The sequence below is a fragment of the Oreochromis aureus genome, linkage group 14, assembly GCF_013358895.1.
Source record: "Oreochromis aureus strain Israel breed Guangdong linkage group 14, ZZ_aureus, whole genome shotgun sequence".
Taxonomy (NCBI): Eukaryota; Metazoa; Chordata; class Actinopteri; order Cichliformes; family Cichlidae; genus Oreochromis; species Oreochromis aureus.
Window position 1 is genome coordinate 25,553,334 of NC_052955.1, and position 12,610 is coordinate 25,565,943.

A 12,610-nucleotide genomic window follows, 5' to 3' on the forward strand; every position below is an offset into this window, starting at 1 on the left:
TTGTGAAAAGATTGCAGCTGGTCTCAATGGATATTTGGAAGGTAATAATTTTACATGAATAGGCACCGACTTGCAGATATACATTAAGGGCACAGAGCTTCTCTGAGTAGTGAAATCTGCATAACAAATTGCACGAATTCCCAAGTTGCTGGAATAAGAAACCATGCCATCTGTTGTCTTATGTTAAAAGATGCTTTTAAGCTTCATCCCAATGTATTCTATCTATATAGTAATAGAAACAGAAAGAGAATACAAAGAACTGATTCACTGTGTGTTGTCGTACAATTCAATATCACGTGTAGGTAATTTTAGTGGCCACATAAGAGTTGCATTGGGCATATTGATTCAAAGAAACCTGACTGCTGTCGAAAAGTAAAACATTTTTCCATTAACTGCTAATGAGCAGCATCTCTGTGGTCCTCAGAGGAGCTAAATATATTCAATATATTTTCTTCTTCTGCAGCTGGAAGGGTGTGTGTTTTTTTCAGTACTAATTACCTACTTGTAGCTGTTTCCAGATGGCTATTCTCGCCTGGCAGTTGCTCCTTAATCACATGTCACAGCTTTTTCTCTGCACTTAAAAATCAAGGTAGACGGCACGCGCTTGCTCATAAATAATAGCCTCTGGATAGATGTCAAACCCCGGTGTGATTAAATATAGCAATTCAACTTCTGTTTTCTTGAGTTTACTTTAGGAAGTGTGTGCCAACAGGACAAAAAGTTTCACCGTCTAATGTCAAAATGTATTTAAAAATTAGCTTTTTATATAAGTTTTGTAATTTATACCAGCTTTTTCTCTTGTAGTCTCTAACATAATTTGTAAGCTTGCTCACTTAAAAAGAAAATAAGAGTCTTTTCTTAATTTTATGCTAATTTCATCTTCATCAAGAGACAAAATATCAACCAAAAATCCAGAAAACACATTCCTCTTTTATATTATTATTATCAAAGGTCTCATTTGATACCATAACTTGCTTAATGCTGAATAAAGCTCAGATGACACATCACATAATTAGATGATGCGGAGTTTCATCTGGCCCTGCACAGCTAGAGATTTACCTTTACGAAGGACATTATGGAAAAAATGTCCATCCATCCATTCGCTTCCGCTTATCCTTTCCAGGGTCGCGGGGGGCATTGGAGCCTATCCCAGCTGTCATAGGGCGAAAGGCGGGGTACACCCTGGACAGGTCGCCAGTCTGTCGCAGGGCCAACACACAGGGACAGACAACCATTCACGCGCACATTCACACCTAGTGACAATTTGGATTATCCAATTAACCTATCCCCTCAAACTGCATGTCTTTGGACGGTGGGAGGAAGCCGGAGTACCCGGAGGGAACCCACGCAAACACGGGGAGAACATGCAAACTCCACACAGAAAGACCCCGGCCTGATGGTGGAATTGAACTCAGGACCTTCTTGCTGTGCAGCAACAGTGCTAACCACCGTGCCACCGTGCTGCCCAAAAATGTCAGATGATGAAAATGATGAGCATTTATATTAGAAAATGTCAAGCTGGGCGACATCACTTTGAGACCTTTTTGATGAAGTTCTCACTAAGTAATCAAAGGTTCTTAGTACTTTCATGTTGCTGAGTTTATTGCCTTGTAAAACCTATGCATCACTCCCTTTCTGTATATTATTAACAGTATATGCACAGCAAGCTTATATCCTCAGTTAGCATCTACATATCCAAGGCTAAATTACCAACAACTCTCCAAGCCTTAAGGCACCGTCAGACTGTAATATTTTCACAGTCTTATAAGTTTATTGCATTTCACACTGTGCACCTTGTATCTAAAAAAAACTTAGATGCAACATCACATTTGATACTTAATATATATGCCTAATATGATTTGATTGGCGAGTGCATGCTCGAGAACATTTGAATAAACAGGGTGAGTAACAACCGCTTGAATAGTTAAATGTTTTTTTAACTCGACAGAAATGAAGCAAAGAAAACAACCCACATTTCAGTTCAGCAGCACATAATATTACCCCACTCTAAGTGGAGCGTAAGTCAGAGTGTTGAAGATGGAAAGGTGAGTTCTTAATCCGTCTAGCTCCAAGAAATAAGACTATATAATTCGATTTTTATATCAAGTATTAAAAAAATAGGTGTAATTTCAGGCTTTGTTTTCTTGGCCTTTATATTTCTGAAGATTTTTCTTTATTTTAAATATTGTGTTGTTTCTTTGGCATTTTTTAATAAGCCAACACCACAATGGATTTTAAATCAAACAGTAGAGAATCTGCACTTCAGGTGATTTAAGTGCAGACACATAGTGTTAATTTTAAGGGGGTTTACAAGCATTTTTGTTCAGGAACTACAGCCATTTAAAAAAGCCTGCAGAGTTATGAAAAAGGTCTATGGACAGATGAAACCAGCATTAACTTGTATGAAAATAACAGGAAAAGAAAACAGCTCGCGATCTGAAGCATGTCGCATTATCCGTCAGACATGGTGGAGGCAGAGTTTCACAGAGTGCCACTGGAATCCTCTTCCACTCCTCCATGATGATATCGTGGACCTGGTGGATGTTAGACACCTTGTGTCCCCCACCTTCCATTTGAGAATGCCCCACAGATGCTCAATAGGGTTTAAGTCTGGAGACATGCTTGGCCAGTCAAGTACTTTTACCTCCTCAGTTTATTTAGCAAGACACTGGTGTTTTTGGAGGTGTGTTTGGGGTTGTTATCATGTAGGAATACTGTCCTATGACCCAGTTTCTGAAGGGCTGGGATCATGCTCTGCTTGAGTATGTCACAGTACATGTTGGCATTCATGGTTACCTCCTTTAACTGTAGCTCTCAGATACCAGCAGCAGTCATGCAGCCCCAAACAATGACATCCCACCACCATGCATGACTGTAGGCAAGACACTTGTCATTGTACTCCTCACCTGGTTGCCGCCATACACCCTTGACACCATCTAAACCAAATAAGTTTGTCTTGGTCTCATCAGACCACAGGTAATCCATGGCCTTAGTCTGCTTGTCTACAGCAAACTGTTTGTGGGGTTTCTTGTCCATTATGTTATGATTTAATGTTGTCAGTGTTTTGTTTTATGTTATGTTTAAGGATTTGTTCTCGTTTCCTGTTTTATTGTGAAGGTCTGCGTCTCATGTGAGTGTGTTCAGTTTTACCTCTGTCTCGTCTTGTTGATTATTCCCAGCTGTGTTCCCCACCTGTGTGTAATCTCCCTGTGTTTCCCTGTGTGTATTTAAGTCGCGTCCTCTGTCTTTGTAGTTTGGCTGGTCCGTCTGTGTATCCACCATGTCTCATCCGTATGTTTCCCTGCTGCCAACCGTCATCTGTTTTCGGCTCGCTGTTATTTGTGTTCAGGTTTGTGTTTCTGTTCAGGGTCAGTTTAGTTTTCCCAGTATAGTTTAGTTCTCCGTTTACCATTTTGTCCATCTCTTTTGTTGTGTTTGCCTTAGCGGCACCAGCCATTTTTAGCCAACCTGGTTGTCCATTTTAAGATAAAGCCTCTTCTCATCCCACAATCTGGTATTCATCTTCTTTTATGTTGCGGCTATGAGCCGGGTCGTAACAATTATCTTCAGAGGAGGCTTCCTTGTGGGACGATAGCCATTTGATGCAGTGTGTAGCGTGTGGTCTGAGCACTGACAGGCTGACCCTCCACGCCTCCAACCTCTGCAGCAATGCTGGCAGCACTCATACATCTATTTTCAAAAGGCAACATCTGGTCATGACACTGAGCACGTGCACTCAACTTCTTTGGTCGACCATGGCGAGTTCTGTTCTGAGGGGAACCTGTCCTGTTAAACTGCTTGATGGTCTTGACCACTGTGCTGTAGCTCAGTTTCAGGGTGTTGGCAATATTCTTATAGCCTAGGTGTATTGAATTTGGTGCTATTGCTCTCACACTCTAACCCCTCCAAGGGAAAATGGCACCAGGAAGGAAAAATGGCTAATTGGGCGCAATTTGGACATTTTCACTTAGGGGTGTACTCACTTTTGTTGCCAGTGGTTTAGACATTGCGTTACAGTACAAATGAATGATGACTCAAAGCATACTGCAACGCAACCCAAGAGTGTCTCAAGGCAAAGAAAATGTATATTCTTCATTGGCCAAGTCAGTCACATGATCTCAATCCAATAGAGCAGTTTTTCAGTTAGTGAAGACGAAACGATCCACAAACAAGCTGCAACTGAAGGTGGCTCCTGACAGAGCATCTCAAACAAGGAAACGCAGCATTTGGTGACGTCAGTGGGTTTTAGACTTTGGACAGTCGTTAAATGCAAAGTATTTTCAAATTATTAGAAACAATTTTTTGTTTCTAATAATTGTTTCTTTTTATTAGAAACAAAGGTTTTATTAAACCTTTGAATTAAAGCTGAAAGTCTACATTTCATTCACTTATAGTTTGATTTAAAATTCACTGTGGTGGTGTACAGAGGCAAAACATTAAAAAACTGCATCGTAGGCCAAAAACATTATTGCCCTAATTATAGACCAGTAAGCATTATTTGTATAATTTGGTCAGATAGAAAAGAGTGAAATGTTTGCTGTATTTATTGTTAACCAATGGTCAAAGTGTATGTCTTCCATCAAACAGCTCTGGAAGCCAGAAATACTCATTCCAGGCCCTGAAGTAGCACCCCTGGGCATCATACTGTACAGACATCGAGTTAGTTTCAAGTCTCCAACAATTTAAAAAATCAGTCTGTCTGATAACAGAAATAGCTCTGACTTCAGCCTACCAGCTGACTTTAATTAAGCAGAGACTTTATAGCATCCCTAACTTACACTGAACGGTTTTATTCAGCGGGTTGTTCTTTTGATTCTTTCCCATCTAAAATGCATTAGATTCAAAGATTTCTCAGAATGAGCGTCTTCAGCGTTATTGTTAAAGGTAACGGTAAACACTGTTACATTTACAACTCATTTTTAAATAGAGTCTACATATAAATTCAGCATTTTGCTCTAAAACCACAAAATGCACAACTACACAGCCAAAGGGACATATTGAGGAGTCACATGTGAGATCTGCGCTCCTATCGATGAATATTTTCAGAGTGTTGTAGAAGCAACAGCTCAGCCGAACATTCTGTCACTAAAAATAAAAAAAAATAAAAAAGGTTTTAGCATATTCAGTCGCTGAAAAGAACTGGAGCCAATCTGCCAAAAGCTCTTCAAAAGAGACTGAAGAGCTGAAATTTTGAAAAAGCCAATCGAGTGTCAGCACCACAGAACAATAAGCAGCATCGCTCTCTGAGGTGCTTCATTGTGTTGTCGTACTTAAACTGATTTAAAGTCCAGTATGCTAAAGTCTACTGTTATAGAGGCACAGTCAAACCAGCATGAAGACACATTGGCTCTGTCAGGAAAACCAAACAAAAAAAAAAACTTAGTAATCTAATTTATTTTGTTACCCAGGGAGTCACAGCTTGTTCATATATAACCGTGGCATGCCATAACATCCAAATGACATTTTGCTGTAATCTTGTGGATTTATGGTCTGCAATGTGCTATGTAAGGAAATGAAAAAACAGAAAGTGATGAGGATCTGTTTTTTTTTAAGCAATACTTATCTCTTTTCTTTGGCTATGTTGTGACACCGCAACAGGATGTTTGAAATTAGAGTTTGCCCGGTCGGATGAGTTTGATTAGTTGAAGCAATTTGTTTGCGTTAGAAACTCACATTTTCACTCATGCTCCATAAAGACTTAGTGACGAGATGCAAATTATGGAAACAATGCACTGAGACTTTTTGTCAGAAAGTTCATGACAAGCTGTTTGGGTTGCATTTTAGATTCATTGTTGTTAAATAAAAATATTATGGTGTAATATATCATGTGTTGTTGGAGCAGACTGTGTTTGTGTGTGTCCTGATGTGTAGAACCTAAAAATTGAAAGATGATTCTTTTGCACTTGTTTCAATCACCAAAATTTTCGGTTATCTGTCTTTATTTGCAATTGAATGTCCATAGATATTAATGACATTATTATGTCACTAATATCTATTACATAATGATTATTGATAAACCTTAAACCACAGACTGACATTAAAGAGGTATGCAAGGTTTGGCAAATTTTCACATTCATCTTTAGAAGCTGTGGGTGTAATTCACACACACTCTGAAGTGGCAGAAAGCATATGATTTCCTGACTGCAAAATCATACCAGTCATAATTACTTTCTGGAATTTGATTATCATTCATTTGTGTGTATGTGTAGTTTTGTATACATATGCGCGTGTATGTACTTGTACTCAAGAGGGAAAGCAAAACCTCCTCTGACATGAAGAAGTAAACATTACATTAGTCCTTAAGGATGTCGTCAGGAAAAACATCCAGCTCAAGTTATTTATTGAAATACAGATCATTTCAAACTATTTGTCAAGGAAATCAAATTAGTGAGCAAACTTTAATAATCTGATGTTAACGCTATTAATTATAGCAATGATCAGTCATTCATCTTCCCATTGTTGCCATGGAAACTAAGCCAAGTTGTCTCTACCCCACACTTGTTCTGTATGTTCATTACCTCATATCTTGCACAAACAAATGCAGGGGAGTCTTTTCATGAATCAGTTTTTTGGAGGGGGCGGCAGGAAAAAATAACAGATTCCCCCCCCCCCATTCTTTTGGATCTGCCAAATAGTCAGCGAAAGATATCATAGAGCATACTCTATACTGCATGAATAAAGGGAAGCCCAGAAAACTCAAAAATAGCAAGTGAACTTAATTCAGTACATTTGAGTTTTTCTCGGCTTTTCACTGTTCAGTGTTCACACTCACTCAGAACGTTGATGGTTCAGTTCCTGGCTGCTGTTCCAGTCTTCAAGCAAAATACTGAACATCAAGTTGCTCCCCAGTGCATCCATCAGAGTTTGAATGTGTGTGTGAATGCTTGATGGAGAGCACTGATGGAAATAATGCGCTCGTATCAATGTGTGTGACAGGTGAATGAGGCCAGTTGTACAAAGCACTCTGAGGGCTCAAGTAGAGTAGAAAAACACTATAAAAGCAACTTATAATTAACCACCGTATAATGAAAGCTCCGATCACTGTGCCTGGGCAAATCTAGGTTATTCATGTTGCTATAGTTGTGTTTCAGGAATGCTAGTTAAACATAGGTGTGTTATACTATACTGTTGAATGAAATTTTGAGTATATTTCAACTCCTACTAAATTTCCTACTCAGAAATTTAATTAAAATATATGTAATTGTCAGTTAAATTGTCACTTCAAAGCCTAAAGTTTTAAAGATTTAAAAAACCTTTTAAAGTAACACTTGTCAGTTCACAGCGGCTCTTAGCTTCCTGAAATGATTGCAACATCACGTCACAGTTCATCTTCTCTTAACTACATGCATACCTGGAACTGTTATTGAGTAAAAGCATCCTAATGAATGTTATGATCTTTACAGATTATTCATATGATGATGCAATCATCATATCATGCAATTCATGATGCAACCGTGATCCAATGATCAGGCCTGTCATTAAAACCTTTTGGTTTTTTTGTTTGAACTGTGTCCCAACAATTGAAGTATTATCTGTGGCTTTGGCAGTCTGCTTTTGTAGTAGTCTTCTGTGTAACTCAGAAATCTTTTATATACAGCTTTGAAAAAACCTATTAGTGCAACTATAGGATGAAGTTTTTATTTCTGAATAAATCTGAAAATGTTTACTGAGATCAACAATTGCTAGTTGTTTTACAGTGTACTTACTATACCATGATTGTAATGTCTGCAGACTTTATACCAATGTGCCACAGTTTTTCTTTCTTTCCCCAGCTCGGGGCTTTTCTTTTGCATTCTTTCTTTTCACACAAACAAACAGAATTATCCAGTTCGACATGGTGGTCCAGTATCATTATACACATTAATTTACTACATCTAATGTATATATAAAATCACACTGCTCACCACACTAGAAATTTAGTTAAACTAGCTGACATACAAGGCAACAAAAATGATAAAACTTTAATCAGATAAGCAGGTATAGCTGGAGGAGAAGAGATGAAGAGATAAGGTTGAAAGGAAGTGACAAATTTCTACCCAGCAAAGCAGTGAGTTGTGACATTAAAGGGTATGTCAAAGTCATCAAGTCATCTTGAATAGACTCATTAGCGCATACATGAACAGAGGACAAAATAACAGTGTTCAAGTTTTGAAGCCATACCTTGCGATACACCAGTGAGGCAGGTGATACAGCTCCCTCCACCATCCTTTTCCTCTAATATGGGAATAAAATCGTGATCGGTATCACTAAATGTAGCAACAGTCTGTGACATTTTGCATAATTCATAATTGTGCGAATAGAGTCGTGCACTCTACATCCTATGGATACTACTTTGCGTATAATTTGGGAAGATTTTGAAAGTGCTGTGTAATGCATTTATTTCAAAACACAGACGGCTAATCAGATAAAATTGGCAGTGGCTACACATTTGTAAATTAATTCAGGAATTATTTTTTACACTAAAATTCACTTATTTGTCCAGTGTATTTGTATGCAAAAAGCACTGCAGCCACTCAGTGCAGGTGTATTAATGCATAACTAAGGCAGAATTTTATGTATGAATGGGTGGCGGTCAGAGTGTGCGACATGAATTAATCTCAGTGATTGCACAATACAACAGCACCGACAGTGATTTCCTACTGCGCTCTGACTGAATGTAGCAGCACACTTTCACAGTGTAATTGGAGTCTTATCAAACAGTAGCTATTTTAGGCCTCAACTTAACAAACACAGTAGTGCACCTTTCTATCATGAATTCATTCACTTAGACACAAACAATGTGTCTAAGTCAGTGACTGCAATGCACAGTGGACTAAATGTAATGCCCTCTTTTAACCCCGTAATGCCTATTGTATCATATTTGATACAAACCATTTTTGTGAGTTTATTAAACTTCAACATCATCAGTGTGATTGTTTTTTTTCCAGTGAAAATGCCAGATGTAGCAGATGTGATACAAATTAAAATTCATATATGCAAATTAATATCTAGTTTGTTTTTTTTATTGTCAGAAGCTTCAATAAACACTCAATTTTTTTCCAATTTAGTGTAAATTTGCTGTAGTTAATTAACCACCCTTAAGTCAAGTATTTGATTTACTTTGCTGTCAGTGTCAAATATATCTTATCTTAATTTCATTAGGTGATTTTCACCCGTGAGGCTAATTGTCTATATGTACCATGCTTCTCTGGCTCTAAGCATTAGACTGAGCTTCATGCAAGTAGATGTTGCATACATAACATCACACATGACTGATTTTACTCCCCTTATTTTTCTAGGCGAGCGATTAAAAGATCTGTTTTTCCATGGAAAGAAATTGCAGAGAAATGAAAATTTAAAAACAAAAAGGTAGAATTTACTGAAATTTGAATAAGTCTTTGGGAAATACAAAAATATTAGTGCATAATATATTATAAATCTGCACACAGTATCACCGTAATAGAAAGGCCATTTGCAGCCCAGTTAGCAAACTGACAGATCTGAGTGTCTCCAGTCAGCTTTCCCAGAAGCTTTTTGCCCTTTTGACAGTGAATGGTGTTGACTGTAATCAGATAGTTACAGTAAATTTGTCTCTGTCTCATCTGTTGGACTGCCTGTCTTTTTCTCTCTCTCTTTCTTCCTCTGTCACTCTCTAATCAATAGAAACATTGTTCCGGCTGTCCACAGAATCCAAGAGGCAAATTGTTTCTGCCAGATAGAAACAAATAGTCTTTTGCATGCACGAAGCCACAGAAAAAAAGTCACACTCTTTGAATGTGTGGAAACGCACAAATGCATACAGTAAACACACACCGTTTGAGCAGACGCCGGCAGACGGACTGCCCACATTGTTTGTCCGTAACCTTTAATCTTTTGTTCCCAAGGAGGCAGAGAAGGTCAGACCTCATGATCCGAGACATAACGAGTCTCTGTTGACTGTAATCTTCTTCCATTGTGTTTTCCTTTAAAACTGGTCAGCATCAGTTGAAATCTATCATTATCTGTTTCGTGTGAAAATGAACAGGTAGAGCGAACGTGGACTTTGGATGTTGCTCGATGTTCTGCCTCTGAATGCCTTTTGTGCTCACAAACAGGATACCTGTTGCAGCACTTTATAGGACGAATGGCCTGTGATGACACAACAAAGGTTAGAACTTTTAGGTAGGATATAAATACTTCTTAATAAAATATGTTAATTGTTTTGAAGTTATGTGACAGCCGAAAACTGGTCATTTGTGCCAGTGATGATCTGTGTGTATCATATTAAAGAAGATGGATCCACATTTGCATTATTTTTTGTGCATTTTTGTGTCTCATAGGCCAATTACAAGCTCTAAATTAATGAAAGATTAAAACTTTGTTGGACTACAGCTGTTTTCAGCAGTTTTACATGTGCACATTTCAGATGAAACGGGTTTCGTTTTAATGGAAGCATGTGTCCTGACTGAATAACAGAAATGTGTGGTTATTTAGAGGATCTCCTGACTTTTCTCCTGAAGCATGAACGTTATAGCCCAAATAATGTCACACACACTAAAAAGAAGCATGCAGATGTAGAAAGACGGAGATGGCCACTAAGAGGTTAAAAGGAGGGAGGTCAGTAATGGTGTTTGGCCAGACACTGATAGGTCACCGCTCAGTGGTCTGCTCTCTGCGGCTCTCATCCGTGAAGTAACGGATCTCCGCCTCCGAGATGCACTGATTTGAGTTTGTTATTCGGCTGGGCCAGCAAAGCAGCAGACGTCACCGGATTTGTTTTACCTGTAAGCATGGAGGACCGTCTGTGAAGTTATCCTCTCAGCCTGGCTGTGCGTGTGTGTCTGAGAGCCGAGTGCACGGATAAGTTTGTGGAAGTCGGCGACGGAGAATCACAAAAGGTAAAGTCAGACCTTGATGAAACATGTCACACTTTCTTTTGTCGGTGGATTTTCGAGGTTTGCTGTCTTGTTACCTGCTTCGGGGATCATTAAGAGGTCTAACAGGCGGAAGAAGAAACAACGCGCGTCAATAATTTACAACTTCTGCCGAGTTTTTATTGAATAAACCGAGTAAACAGATCGCTGATTATCCCGCAGCGCAAGACGCGTCGTAATTTGGAATGAATGCAGACTATATTTCCCACATGGCTGTGAGAAGACAAGGACTCTAATCATGACCATCATAATAATGCACTTGCTGTTCCTGTCCAGTTTGCCACTCGCTCTCGGAGACAGAGGCTGTTTGTGAGAAAGTTATAAAACTGGATGTTGTCGCATCCAACGAACCCAGTGAAGAGAAATAGGCCACCTAGTACTTTTTAACTGTAATAAAAGAAGCTGTAGCCACAGAGCAGGGATGCGGGTTCGATCCCCGGCTCGCATCATCTCAGACTCCATCTTGCCATCCAAATTGTAAACTTTTTATTGCCAGACGTATAGAAGTAAAATATGACCATACTTACGTTTTTAGCCATTTTTTTTTTTTTATCGTGTTTCATAAAGAGATTACTTGCCTTGTTGTTAAGTTCTCCTCACACTTCAGATATAAACCTCAAGTCTCACCTTGGTCTTACTTTGTACTTACAGCAATGTGTTGACACGTGCATTACACCCACAAATCACTTAACTGACCTTATTTATATGTGTATACAAGAAACAAGAAGCTGTAAGGAACCTTTGTGCACACTCCCTTCCTTTCCATTTTTCAGTTCTCATTGATTTGCTCATCAGTATTTGTTCTTTCACTTTTTCCACTGACCACATAATCTTTTCTAGAGCTGTCCAAAATTAGATTTTGTAATGTTTAGTAAAGACTGGGTCTCTTCCTAGTTCACCTTTTTGTGTCCTTGCAATCGTTTTTTTAAACTAAAGCATCTTAACCAGTAGCTGTAAATGTAGTTTGTGTGCTTATTTTGGTTACAATCATTTGACACGGAGTGCTATGCTGTTAGTCATTTATTTTATATAAAGTAAGTTGGTCTGAGTGACGTAATTAATACAGACATTTCTTCATTCTTTTGGTGATCTATGGCTACCCTTTGAGGGGGATCGTGTGGAGTCCAGTGCTCACGTAGAAGTTACATATAACATGAATACTACAACAGTGACTGGTTGGTGGTACATTGAGGTCTTGGAGAGGAAAAAAATGTGGGTCTTGATCTTGTGTGAGCATTGAATATCGTGTGGTGGTGACTTAAAGGATATAGATCCTTATTTGGTACGTTTTATAATGTGACCATGATTGTCCAGCTGTTTGAGAGGACATGTCTGCTGTGCGGCATGTGCGCATCACCACAGCATGTGTTAAAAAAAGTCTTCAGGGGGCCTAAAGCTCAGTGTGCACAGCAGAATCTTTTTCACTCAGTGTGTGTGTGTGTGTGTGTGTGTGTGTGTGTGTGTGTGTGTGTGTGTGCCATTCACTTTGTGAGGCACTCATACAGTACAAACATTGACATTTGGAGCTGGAGAAAATCTGTAAAACTGAGTCCACCAAAGGAACAGTTCAGATTGATTTCTTAAACAAACTCTAATAAAACGATTGTTTCTGGTCACTTTAAACCTTCAGCTCCTAGCCGTGGGATTCACGTATCAAAGTTTAGCACAAAAATTGGAATCCTTCCAAAAACCTACTTATTTGTAGTACACAGCAGTCC

General features: G+C 38.8%; 1 protein-coding gene across 2 annotated transcripts in view; it reads left to right on the forward strand.

The window, feature by feature from the left end:
- The first annotated feature begins 10,686 nt into the window (after window positions 1-10,686).
- The window catches only part of gramd1bb (GRAM domain containing 1Bb), an 86,446-nt gene continuing 84,522 nt past the window's right edge, over window positions 10,687-12,610 (forward strand). For both annotated transcript variants that reach the window (XM_039622919.1, XM_039622920.1), the window contains exon 1: window positions 10,687-10,856. The gene's annotated coding sequence lies outside the window, so the exon portion shown is untranslated. The remainder of the gene's footprint in view (window positions 10,857-12,610) is intronic.